At 33.2% G+C, this 14,374-nt stretch overlaps 1 pseudogene; it reads right to left on the reverse strand.

The window, feature by feature from the left end:
* Positions 1–823: 823 nt before the first annotated feature.
* On the reverse strand, positions 824–976 carry LOC128595148 (uncharacterized; annotated as a pseudogene).
* Positions 977–14,374: the final 13,398 nt, after the last annotated feature.

Consider the following 14,374-nt stretch of genomic DNA (forward strand, 5'->3'; position numbering starts at 1 on the left):
CCTAAGATATTGAAAATAATTAAAAATAAAATAAAATTATGAAGTGCTTTGAGTTACACAAAGCAATCTAGGACTGAGGCTGTAGAACATTTTATGCATGACGACAGATGGCACTCTTTGTTAGTTTCAGTAAGATCTGCATGGCCAGCTAATTGTACTATTTTATAAGGAAGTAGGTCAGCAGGAAGCACCAAGCCAGAGGGGGCAAAAAACTAGACTGAGTGTGACTATTGATTCTTTGAATTATTCATTCTCATCATTGATTGCTTAATTGAGTAATATGGATACAAAATTCCATAGTGCCTTCTAGAATTTGACACATTTGGGCAACAACAAGTCTTTTTATCTTGGAAGGATCCTAATGTACATCAGTAAAATAATGGATAAATAAAGCCTTTTTTTTTTTAAGTGGACAAGAAGTAGGATTTATTATTGGTGGGTGCCAATGATAGGCAACACAGTGTAAGTCCCATGAGTTCAGGGCCCACCTCTTGTCCAGGGGGCCAAGATGGGGATGTATTTAATGCCTGGGATGAGCTGCTTCTCAGCCACCATGTCTTCAAAGTCATCTGCATTAAACTTGGTAAAGCCCCATTTCTTGGAGATGTGAATCTTCTTGTGGCCAGGGAACTTGAACTTGGCCCTGTGTTGGGCCTCAATCACAAGGTCCTTGTTCTGTAGTTTGGTGCAGATGGACATGATGACTTGGTCGATGTGAACCCTGGTCACAGTGCCCATGGCTTTCCAAAGGCACCACACATATCTGTTTGTAGCCTAGATTGCAGACAGCACAAGGTCTAACACATGAAAGTGTACTGGAAAGGAATGTCTCCAAGGTCCCTTAGAGCAACCTATACAAGTAACAGGCTGCATACACTACCAAGGAGACTGCTATTTGCAGCCATTGCACACCAGGCCCCCACGATAAGGTTGTTTTTGATACTTAAAATATGTAATAGTTGAATTAAATCTACAATAAAAGCAATAAGTCCTAGAATGTACATTGTGAAAAATCAGAGATTTTAGGAACACATCTGAGTAGTTTTTTTCAGAAAACAGAAGAAAATGGAAAGGATAAAAAGCTTCAGAAAGAAAAGCATCATCATGGAAGACAGAACCAAAACTCAACCCAAGAGTTACAGGCAATCTAAGAAAAAGAAACACAAACAATTCAAGATGAAGTGATAATGAAAAATGTCTCCGTTGGAAAAAAATCAAAACTTTACATGAATAACAAACACCATGAAAGGACTTGAGTATACAAGATTAAAAATGATCGGCATACTCAAGGCAAAAATGCACAGGAGAAAAGGAATACAACGACATTGAGTTATGTTCTAGAGAGAAAACTGGATTCAATGGTTAAGAAAGCTTATTTTAAGCATCCAGGAAGGAAAAGAATTAATGATTCATAATAAAATTGAAGCACATACTATTTATAAGACTTTATTCTAAGCAAACACAATTATAGCAAACAATGAAGCAATACCTTTGAGGGGGGAAATTGTGAGGGTAAAAGTTTCAAGAATTGTATTCCCAGACCTTTGACCTTCAGGTATGAAGGAAACAGAAATAATATTCTTGGGTTTGCTCAGAAAATAAACTACCCATGTGTGGTTCTCATACACCTACTGGCCAAGAGATAAATTCTAATGAAGATCTCAAGCGCAAGGAGTCGTCAAAACCAGTTCAACAGAAAGATAAATCTCAATAACGACTGCTAATATGGTTACAAAACAGAAGGCAAAAATACGAAATGAGTATTAATTTAATGACAATTATCTGGTACTCAAATTGTAGATTACATTAAGGGAAACACAGAAGTAAGGGAAAGACAAAGCAAAGAAGGAAACTGAGCTACGTCCTTATTTTATATGAAGGGAGCCCAAGTTTTTCATAATTCTGATCATTAGAAAATACAAATTCAAGCACAATTTTGAAAAATCCCAAGGTAACCTTTAAAGCAATTAAAAACAAAATGATTATCTTCTAAAATAAAAAAGGCTGTAAAAGTTTATAACCTATATGCAATATTGCTAAGAAAACCTTAGAATGCCACAAATCAAGATAAAAGAAATAAGTGAAAATGTATTAGCTATAATAATATTTGTGAATAATTGAAAATTCCTTAATAGAAGGCAAAAATAATTTGGATCCAGCTTAACAATGTTGAACTGCACAATACTTATAAAATTATTTTAAACAAAACAATAGGCAAGAATACATCAGACATTCATAAAATAAAACTGGAAATACTAATATCAGAAAAGGCAAAAGACAAACAATATATCCGTGGTGACCAAGAGGGTCATCCTCAAGAGAGTTACATATGAATAAAAATACACTTCACAAAAAAAAGTATAGTTATTCAACATTATAAACTAAATAGGATAATATATTGATAAAGAAAAGGTGTAAGAAATATTAAAAATATGAAAAAGAAAGCATCTTCATATGGTAAACTTTAATATGCCTCTCTCATCTCCTGATAAACAGGTATTTGATTAATAAATATAATTAGTGAGTTTGAATCTGCAGACTTGTTTATCCTAAAAACTAAAAAAAATACATACATATTATTTTCAGGATTCCTATATTTAATAACTTTACATAAAAATTTAACAAATAGTGCCATCACAAAAATGTTTGAATGTTCTCAAATCAGAAATTAGAGGGGCTGCATTCTCATATCACAATGTAATGAAACTATTTTGTTTTATCTTTTTAAATATGAGATTATTATGGGGGTACATCTGATTCAGTTACATAGTTTGCATCTGTAAGGTTAAAGTCAGAGTTCTAAGCGTGTCCTTCGCTCAGGAAGAGTGCAGTACACCTGTAGAATGTACCTGTTGGGTGTAAATTTACCCACCCCTTCCCTTGAATTTCACTGAAGTTTAAGGAATCAGATACCTAAACAATTTGCAACTTATAAATGCCTTCCTAAATAGCTATTTGGGAAAGAAACATCAAAGGTAAAATTAGAAACTTGTTTTAAAGTAAGAAACTCATTTTAAAATAAGTCAGTGACTTACCAGACTTTTGGAATGTATACAAAGACAAATGCTACACATGCCCCCCCATTTTTTTTTTTTTTTGTTTTAACTAAAAAAAGAATGTTTTCAAAATCGAATTTAATTTCAAGAAGTGAAGACAGGACAATGAAAGAAATTAAAAATGTAAGAAGATGAATATATTTGAAATAAATATCTGAATGGATGTATGAGAAAATGGCAAGACAGTAAAACTGGTGCCTTAGTACTGAATTCCTAAAGAGGGGTGAGGACTGGGCACGGTACAAAAAGTGCTACCAAATCCAATCAAGAAAAAAAAAAGAGTAAGAAAATAAATAAAATTAGAGAGAAGAAAGAACACATAATTTTAAAATGATTTAATAACCAACTGAAAGGTTATTTTCAAATGCTATTTTAAAAAATGTACAAATTTATTAGCTTAATATTTGAAAATCTTTATGAGAATTCAAAGACAATGAAGGAAACTGTTGCCGACGCAATCTGAAAAGACCAATATTTACTGAAGAATTGAAATTGGAAAAGTTTTAAATAACTACCTTCAAGACAGCTGCAGGGCCAAGAGAATTTTTTTTAATCAATTAGTACTTTTTGATTTTTAAGAAATAAATCATTCCTATGAGGTATACTCTTCTTAGAGTATAGAGAAATAATAGGAAACGTGTTCCAACTCACATCACAAAGCTAGGATCACCCTCACAGCGAAGACTAAAAATAGTTATTATAGAGGCAGAAGTTCCTCATAAAAATTAGCATATTTGTTTCAGGTATATTAAAATCATATATCCTGAATATTTAAGGATTGCCCTAAGAATTTATGTAGAGTAGCCTCAATGAATACATCATACAAATACGTTGCAAAATAAGCACATAAACATCTCAATTGATCTGAAAGATAATTTGATAAAATTCAATAAACTCGCTTGAGTTTTAAAACTTGTTTCATAATTTCAGAATAAAATGAGATACCTCATTGACATAATAAAGATTATTTATTTATTGTTAACATATAGCCAATATCATGTTGTATAATAATACACCAGAGGCATAATAAACAAGTCAAAAGTGTCTATTATTGCCAATATCACTTCCAACTGTTCTGGAAGTGGTAGCCAAAACAAAACAAAACAGAAACATAAGGAATATTTGTTAATCTTTAAAAAAATCTATTGGAATAGATGCATCATTTTCAGACAGATGATTATTTACCTAAGGGATCTAAGGAAATCAACTGGGAAAAGTATTAGATCTAAAAGGATAGATCAGTAAAGTGATCAAATGCAACATAAATACAAACCAATCAATCAGGTTGCTAAAAATAATATCCAAATCTATAAAGAAAAATATTCCGTTTACAATAATAACCAAAATATGATATACAATTGCAAGAATAATCTTTTAAAAGAATTGTGAGGGATTGATACAATGAAAATTGTAAGAGTTTATGAGACTTTTAAGAAAAGAACATGCCTGTGTCTGAATGAGGAGAAAATAGGTTTAATGTAACCTGTCAAAAATCTCAATATAAATCCTTAGGATGTGGATGTGATAGGATAAGTATATTTTCAAAGCAATTCTAAAGTTTATCAGGGGAATAAATGGGAGAATCTAAAATTTAAAAAACAAAATTGAGCGCTAAATAAGGGAAGCCTGTCCTAGTGGGGTGTGAAAATAGACGTAAAAATGGCACAGAACTGATAGAGCAGAAGCCAACTCTGATATATTAAAAGACAAAACAGTAATGAGATAAAAGAGATTTATGTGAAATAAAGGTGATACTACAAATGACTACCGATATAAAAGACATTTGATTATTTATGATGTGAGATAATTATTTAACATATTGAAATAAAATAGTCCCTCACTTTAAACTATAAAAACAAACTACAGAATGATTAATTTTTTTAATGTTAAAAACTGAAATTATGCACACAAACATACCTAGAAAAGTATAGATATTTATCTGATCTTAGGATGGGAAAATGCTTTCCAACAATAGAAACATTGAAAGAAATGTCCCCTTCAAAAGTCACATTAATGTGACTAGGGAGAATAAAATTTGAAATTTACCTACAAGAAAGAACATCAAAAACTGAAATGAAATTTCTATCATCAGGAAAAAAATACATTTTTTTTTCTCTGAACAGATATTTTATAGAAGAAAAAGGAAAGGAAGGATGGAGAGGAGGGAGGCAGGGAGGAAGGAAGATAGAGAGGAGGAAGGGAAATGTAAGTAAAGAAAGAAAAACTAAACACGAGGGGAAAGATTAAATTATTTCAAGTAAGTTTATTTTAAAGACTAGATTTTTCATTCACCAACTCAGCAAAACTGAATTCCAAAGTCTAGTGTTTTTGAATGTGAGATTAGAAATTGGAACAACTTTTCTGGAAATCAATTTGGCAATCTCTATCAAAAAGTAATATCCTTCAATTCAATAGCTTTACTTTTAGCTAGTTATCTTCAGGAAATAATTAAGGAACAATTGAAGGTGGAACATTCATTCCCACAATACATCTGCATTTGTTAAACTCAGTGTTCCTGCGATGTCACAAAATAGGTGTGTCACAAGTAACTTGTTACTACTGAAAGTACTAAACCTTGAACGTTATTTAATAAATTAGGGTAGAGCCAAGGTTGTCTCTGCACTGTTCCTCTCACTCTGATTACTGCAATGCAATTTATAAGTGGGAAAGAAAGGGACAGAACGATGGCAAACGCCCAAGGAGGAAATATATAAGGCAGAGCCTTTCTTATGTATGGGTGTGTAAGAACATATTGGCTTATGTACGGTATACAACTGTGTATGTTGTAGAAGAGAAAGAAAACAGAACCACTTGTAGAACTGACTTTGATGTAGTCATTTAAAACACATAATGCGGCTGCCACATACCTTGAATTGGAAGAAGTTTGATGGAATGTTCACAATATGGTAGAGCCAGCAGATGGAGCTGGGCATACAGTGACTTCTGCTCTGTGGAAGAACCAGAAGGAAGTTGACCTCTGTTGGGAGTGGTGGTTTCTGAGACTTTGTTTTTTCTTTCTAAACTTTGATGAATTTTCCAAATTTTAAGTAGGGAGTAGAATTATGACTAGAAATAAATTATTATTAACAAAAATATCATAAAGAAATAACAGAACATTTACAAAGTAACCTGTAATCCTCTTTCCCTCCTGATCCCTACACCAATTAAAATATGTAATAAATATTTATACACAGGGATTTATGCCTTTCTGATTAAGCTTATAGAATTGATTGTATTACCTCCTAAAAAGAAAGGCTTTGGAGAGAGTGGGGAGGAGGGAGGACGATGGGTGGGATCTCACCTAACGTGCACAATGTGGGGGAGTTCAGCCTTCCCCCTGGGTGAAGGCCTCAACTACAACTTGAACTTTACCTTAGAAATGTAAACAAAGTAACCTAAACGTTTGTACCCTCATATTAATCTGAAATAAAAAAAAAAGAAAGCCTCTGACAGCAAAAAGTAACTTGGTGACCAGCATAGCTTCATTTAACCTGCCAAAGACAATTTTGTGGCACAACCTTTATGCATTATACATTAAAATGAAAGCTAAACTAAAATATAATCATAAAATACTGCTTCATCCTTCATGAACACTTACCCTGTTCTTTAGAAAAAGAATAATAAAGGGCAAATATGTACACTTTTATTAACACTTTTTATTATTATTTATAAGCAACCATGTGAATGCACTCTCTAGGGAGGAAAAAAAGATGCAACGACCTTCATTGAAATTCATGAACTAACCAACAGAAAGCATATTTTTAAATGTCCTAAAAAAATTCTTCGGGGTTGTGAGGTTAACACAATACAAAACACTGCCCACCTTCCTGTCACTGTTTTCTTAACCCAAGAATCTTCCTAAAAGACCACAACTTGCCTGTCGGGATGGTGGGAAGAAAAAGATTTCTGCCCGGCGTGCATCCATCTTGTCCTAGAAGTGCTTTTCTGATAACTTGAGATTCTGAAGGGCACAGAAAACATTGTACTAAGTGCATTTTGTGTTTTCATTTATTTCTTGGGAGAACAGCAGTCATTATTAATATGTGTTCTTGACAGATCATTGGAATCGCATTCCCAAAAGTTTGAAATTACTAGCTAAAATATTCTTTTGAGGAATATTAAAAAAGCCATGCTCAGTTAATGTGAAGCAGCCATTTGTTTTCTAAAGAGTCTTCCTGTTTCAATTCTGTTTTCTTAAACACCTTAATTTCTTAATTTTTTAATATTATTCTACATCACAAAAATGTACCAGAAATATTTCTGCTTTAAGGGGAGGGAAAAAATTCTATTTTCCATTGCTTGAAAGAAAGCATATAAATAAGGGTTGTTTTCTTCTTTTTTTAAGTTTTGAAATTGATGGTACTATTTTATTTCTCAGTAAATTGGCATTTAAAGCAAGATTTCTCAACTTGTGTACTATTGACATTTGGGGCTGAACAATTCTTTGCATTGGAGGGTAAGCTATGCATGACTGTGCATTGTAGGATATACCTCAGTATCCTTGGCCTCCACCCACCAGATGCCAATAGCACCCTTGACCCCTGGGTGTGACAATATCCAGATATTGCCAAATGTCCCCATGTGAGGCAAAATCTTCCTGATTGAGAACTCAGGTCTAAATTACATCACTCACAAAGTGCTCCATGTATATTACCTACTTCTTTACTACAAAAGCTTTAAAAAGAGAAAAATCCTGTCTTTTAAAAGTTGGGCCAACTTTGAAATAGACGACTATTTAAAATTGCACATGAACTTTATGACCACCCTGTATTATTTTTTGTCCTTCAATATTCTACCTAAAATGAGCTAATAAGCAGCTAAGATTTTCCACATCCTTCAAAGAAAAGTAAATAGCTGACCAAAAAAACAGTAATTTAGATGTCAGTGGTAACTGTCATACTGAAATTGTATTTCACTTTTTAAAAAATGATTTCCCTGTTTTAACTTAGTTATGACAATCATCTACATTCTTTTGTCATAATGAATATTCAGACATTTTGTTCAAAATACCAATTAATAAATTTTAATATGACATAAATAATTTCATATACTTCATATCATGAATATATTTCTTTTTTATTTATAATTTATGCACTTTATAATAACTAACCAAGCAACAAAGAAGTGAAAATCTCTCCATCCATTATATCCTATTTAAATAGCCTTTTAAAATTACTTTAATTGTAACAAATTTTTTGGAAACATTTCAAAAAATATAGAAATGTATACAGATTATTGCATACAGATGATCACACTTAACATTTAGGTGTTGGTTTTTCTAGATTTTATTCCATTTATATGAATATATCCTACACTATATTTTTAACAGATCACATTATGTTTCCTACCCTATATGAATAAACATATGTTTGCTGGATGATACATTAAGGGCAAAATTTGTAATGATAGATACATTTGGCTTTCTCAAGCAATTATTTTTTACAACAATAAGCACATGATGTTGGGTTATCTGTACATCATTCTACTTTTCAGCAATAATTTCCATATATAGCATTTTTTTCTTTCTGTTTCTCTAACTCATAGGCCTGAACAATAGTAAGCGAGAAGGGAAGCTCAAATATCAGACAACGAGGGCTTATCTTTTTTTGTTTTTGTTTTTTTATTTCGTTCTATTCTGTATGTCATCTAGATGTAGATGTCCAAAGGTGGGTCAGTTTTTCTGAGATTCTAGAGGAAGGAAGAAGGATCCTTATATTTTCATGGATAGCTCTTATTTTCCCCTTCATTTTCCACATGAATCCTTTGGAACAAAACAAAACAACCAAAAAAACCCCAACCATACAAACAAAAAAAAAAAACCCAGGCAAGGCCATTTGTATATTTAGAAGACTTTACCTAACCTTTGCACTTGGAATCTTAGAAATCCTCTCTTCATATCTCTTCTGCCCTCACATTCAAGAAATCATCGTAAACGATTTTCTTTCATCTTTATAGTTCTCAACCTCACATTGTCTTTCTGATTCTCTGCCCCTTCTCTTCTCTGAGAAGCCAGGAAAACGTCTGTTTTCTACATAGATCTCCTTAACCCTGGTTTGGGTTGCATTAATGCCATCAAAGGCAAGGAAAACACCTGAGGGAATTGGAGGGAACTAGTTTTTATTTTTATTATTTTATTGTTGGGAATTCATTGAGGGTACAAAGAACTAGGTTACACTGATTGCATTTGATAGGTAAATTCCCTCTTATAATTGTGTCCCACCCCCAAAAGGTGTGTCACACACTGTGACCCCCCAGCTCCTCCCTTCTTTCCTTTCTCCCCTTCCCCCACCCCCCCACTATGTACTGCGTCCTTAATTGTCCTCATATCAGAAATGAGTGCATAGGATTCTTGCTTCTCCATTCTTGTGATGCTTTACTAAGAATAATGTAGGAACCTAGTTCTTAAGGCTTGTAAAATTTACAGCTATAAAGACCCTGGTAATCAATTAGTCTAATCCTTCAATCGAAAAAAAGAAATTGAGAAAACCGCCATCCTATTCTATTTTTACGTTATTGACCACAGTTTAGAGTGTACATCAAAGTACACTGACACTAATTAGGAGACCTGGGGACCTGGAGCCATGGCCTCCCTTATCCAACTGGTTAATTATCTCTTGATCACTACATTACCTTTCCATTATCTACAAAATGGAAATAGAATTTACCCTAATAAGGACATCGGTGACCCACAGAAGGGTCTGCAAAGCATGTTCACACAAATCATTATAGCTGCTTCCATCCTCGCAACAACACGGCAAGAGATAATTATAACATTTACAATTATCCTCATCCTCATTTAAAGGCCCAGCAGAATTAATGATGTGGTGTTGAAGTAGTGGAGCTCAAACCCATCTGTGAATTGAAATATGACACCAAGCCACTTCATCGTCTCCAGGAGAATTTCCGAGGCTCTAATATTGTTACATATGTGAAGGTGCTTTCCAAATTAAAAAAAAATATGAATGAAAACAAATGCTTATCTTTGCTGTATTTGTTGACAGAAAACCTTGGAAAGATGCTATCTACATGAGAACTTCTTGGTCAGAGTTCATGTAGTTTCCACAAACATTGTCTCAACTGGCAACGATCCAAATATTTATTTAGCTTAGTCTCTCTCTCTCTCTCAGCCATCCCTTTTCTTCTTCCAGGGTTTTTTTTCCTTTCCCTGTGAATACCCACAATGCAGCCTGCAAGTCCAGCGGCTGATGTTGATTTCCCTCTCACCCAAGTTGAACCAATTCTAATAGACCCCCCTGGAGCTTTTCACAGCGGGCGCACTATTCTCCAACATTTGCACAGGAAATTAACAATGAATAATATCTGAAAAATTGGAGCCTTACAAGCTCAAAAATGTTAATTCCTCAAAATCAGCTCTGTTCCAGATTTCTAATTCCTTTTGTAACTTTCCATGGAGTCTTCTTCATAATTTTCATTCATTTCTCAAGCTATGAAGCTCACAATGGAATACATTTTCTATTGATTTTTCCTGTGCGCTGAGTCAAACATTTTCAGATGATACAATTACTTCATCAAAAAACAAACAGGCATTTAACAAGCATTCTCATGATACCCAATCTGCCCTAAAATCTATAGGAGCCAATGGCACAGTTGTTCTCAAGCATATAAGCAAACAAAAAGAGTCTTCTATATTATTAGCTTGTGAAGAACATAAAGTAATTTTACTGTATGTCCATTATATTTGCTTTCTTAAAGCCACCACATATCACACTTTATATAGTTATGATTTCCTAACATATATTGATACCCTACATTTATTTTTTAATAAATCATGCTAAGATCGGTTCATTAATATTAATAATTTTCATCAAAAATATTTATACTTGCTTACAAAAAAATCAAATAAGACTGCAACTCTCCTCACACCCCATTGTAACAACCCTCCGGAAAGGTGAAGTCTTTTAATCATTTCTGCTTCTAATAGTTTCTGCTCGTAGTAAACAATGGACTTATTGTTTGAAACAAGTATAAAATTTAAAGAATAAAAATGATATTTAAATAATAAAATAGCTAATATATTTCTATGTTTTGCTATGTATTTATTATTTATTTAATTATCTGCTTGAACCTCAGCCATGTAAAATGGGGTCTTACTTTAGTCATTCGTTCTTTTCTTCTTTTATTTTCAGTTTTGTTGGCTGTAATTTACAAATATCTACCTGTGTTTCTCTTTCTTGTCCAATACATTTCATTTAAGTCAGTTGAATAAAACTAAGTTTTGTCCAAGAAAGTTTTTTGCTACCACTGCGGGGGGCACCCTGCCTCTACCCATCCCCTTGTACCCCTCCCTTCTTTCCTTTCATCCCACCTCCTGTCAGCTGGCTCTACCTTTCCCTTTACTTTATCAAGATTGTACAGTTCAAATTATGTGAGCTAATACATTTGCTCTCTTGTTTCAGAGAGGTTGAGTTGAGTTTTCTATGACTTAGAACTGAACCTCTCCTAACCCCACTGGGAGTCTCCTACATGCTAATCTTCTGGCCTGGAAAAGGGCTGCTGCCCATCTAGTTTGTGTAAACCTCTCTATTTTAAAAGAATATGTTTAACATTAAAGTTCTGTTTTGTTTTGTTTTTTTAAAGAGTCTCACTTGGTCACCCTGGGGTTGAGTGCCATGGTGTCCAAGCTCACAGCAACCTCAAACCCTTGAGCTCAAGTGATTCTCTTGCCTCAGTCTCTGAAGTAACTGGGTGCCCACACAATGCCGACTATAGTTAGAGATGGGGTATCACCCTTGCTTAGGCTGGTTTTGAACTCCTCAGCTCAGGCAATCCACGTGCCTTGGCCTCCCAGAGTGCTGGGATTACAGGCATGAGCCACTGTGACTGCCAACATGAAAGTTTTAATTAATTAAAATATATCTTATGAGACAAAAAAATTATGCAATGAAGTTCTGCAACTGTTAGGACAATATTTCACTCAGGAGAAGTCTTTTAAAAATAACTTTAAAAAACAATGTAATACATTTTCCCAGTCTAATACCTCAATTTTTTTCTACCTCTCTGAAAAAGATTTTGAGATGCTATACCTGGTGAACCAGATTCCTGCTCTCCTGTGAAGAAAAGCACAGCAAAATTCTTCACGTTGCCCTCACTCCCCACTGTGGTTATGTTCAGCTCTTCATACTCAGGGTTTATATATGGCTCAAGACATGTTATTCATCCATTTGTATTTTATCTCATTTCAGAAAGTATTTTACATAGCTTACATAAAATGCACGTGTACAAGTATAAGTAATCATATATAGATGAAAAGTAATAAACCGAGAAAAATGAAAGATTATGCTTATTAAAAATTACAGAGGAGCAAGCCATAATACCTTCCTAAATTGAGCTGTAAATTTAGCCCTGAGTTTTCTGATAGTCGAAATCAAAATAAGTTACCAATATTTAATAACAAGAGAAATACATTCTAATGCTTAACTCTAAAAGAATTTTTTCTGATGGACCAAGGGAAGGGAGTCTAGCATGCCCATCACATTGTTTTCTGTAATTTTTTCTTACTCCTTATGCATATAAAAGATTCTTGCCATAATATATCATGTGATGAGGAGACTGCATGGCTGGGTTCAAGAAATCAGAAAAATATGTTTTATATAAAGAAAGCTAAAGGGATCTGATGTTGTGATTCACAAAAGCATTTTCCCCTCATCCATATGAGAAATACAAAGAAAAATAAAGCTAATTATTTTTCTATTCCCTCTTTATAGAGATCGTTTAGTTACTTCTTAACATCATTTTCATATGAATGAAGTAGATTCAGTGATTTGGAGAGAATCATAATGCAGTCTGATTTGTATAAAGCACAGAAATTCATAGGCATTTTAACTATTACATTCCAACAGATATAAATCCAGTTACTTGTCATACACATTAATGAAGCAATCTTAAAGTGACAGTTTCTTAAATGTAATAATACAGAGGAAAATAATACTGTGATTAGTCATATTACCATAGATCATGTGATGCAACTTATAAAATACCTTACATCTATGTATTTTAAAAAAATTACCTTTACAAATGCTAAAACTAACCCCCAAATCAAGTTTCTCCAGTAAGCATTTAAAATTGTGTTAAAACTGATAGCGTTTTAACAGCTACAACTCTTCTGTTTCATTTTGGACCACTGACGAGGAAATCCCTGATGAAAAACTTCGAAAACATCACTCAGCAAATGAAACATCACCACAGTGGAATGACAAATGTCACCCACACAAATGATAAAATACTAATTCTTTGAAATAAATGGGTATACACTTGTTATTAGGAAAGTAACAAACACTTGTTTGGACTTAAATATACTTCATAAGTCACATATATTGGATTTATGTTGATCAATTTTCTCACAATTTTCACTCAGAAAATGAAGTGTGTGGAATTAATTAGTTGAGAATAACAACTGCTGGTTCAATTAAATTCAGCAAATTTCACATTCTAGTGTTACCATATGTACATTTGTTTGAAGAAATAATTAAACTTCTGTACTAGACATATTTTGGAACAAAGTAAACAAATTACATTATGAAACATGGAGATATGTCTAAAAATACACATTTACTTTCCTCCTTGAAAATTAGGCATAAAACCATAAGTAAATCTTTAATAAATGCCTGCAAAAATTTTAAATTCAGTCCTTGATTGTATGTGTATAAATTTGACCCAGCTATTAATAACTTCCATGTAAAACTATGCAAATCAGCAGATACGGGATACATTAATTTCTTTTTATATGTACATTGAAACTTATGTAAGTTTTTAAACAATAAAAATACAAGAATATTAAATTGGACATTATAATATGTCTGTTTTGGGGGGAGGGATAGATTAAAAGTAATCAGTAATGAACACAATTTCTCAAACTTTTCCCATCCAAAATTCTGTCATAAGTGTTCTTATCTTCTCTTCTAACACCCTCTCCATAAAAAAAAGAAAGAAAGAAAGAAAGAAAGAAAGAAAGAAAGAAAGAAAGAAAGAAAGAAAGAAAGAAAGAAAGAAAGAAAGAAAGAAAGAAAGAAAGAAAGAAAGAAAGAAAGAAAAGAAAGAAAAGGAAAGAGAAAAGAAACCCTAGAATTAGGAGTCAGGAGTTTTATTCAGATCCATTTTGGGGGGAAATTTATAGGATTAAAATTTTTTGATATTGAAAAACAGTGCGAAGGACATTTTAATAAGCTGCTCGTAGGCAAGTGTTAAGATACTTGCCTATAGAAAAGCTGAAAATAATGACACTTTCAAGGCTGCTTTTCACTGGTTGGAACTCACAGCACAGAGTGAGGCAGGGAGAGCTGAGGGGAATGTGGGACATA

Source organism: Nycticebus coucang, chromosome 9, assembly GCF_027406575.1.
Source record: "Nycticebus coucang isolate mNycCou1 chromosome 9, mNycCou1.pri, whole genome shotgun sequence".
Taxonomy (NCBI): Eukaryota; Metazoa; Chordata; class Mammalia; order Primates; family Lorisidae; genus Nycticebus; species Nycticebus coucang.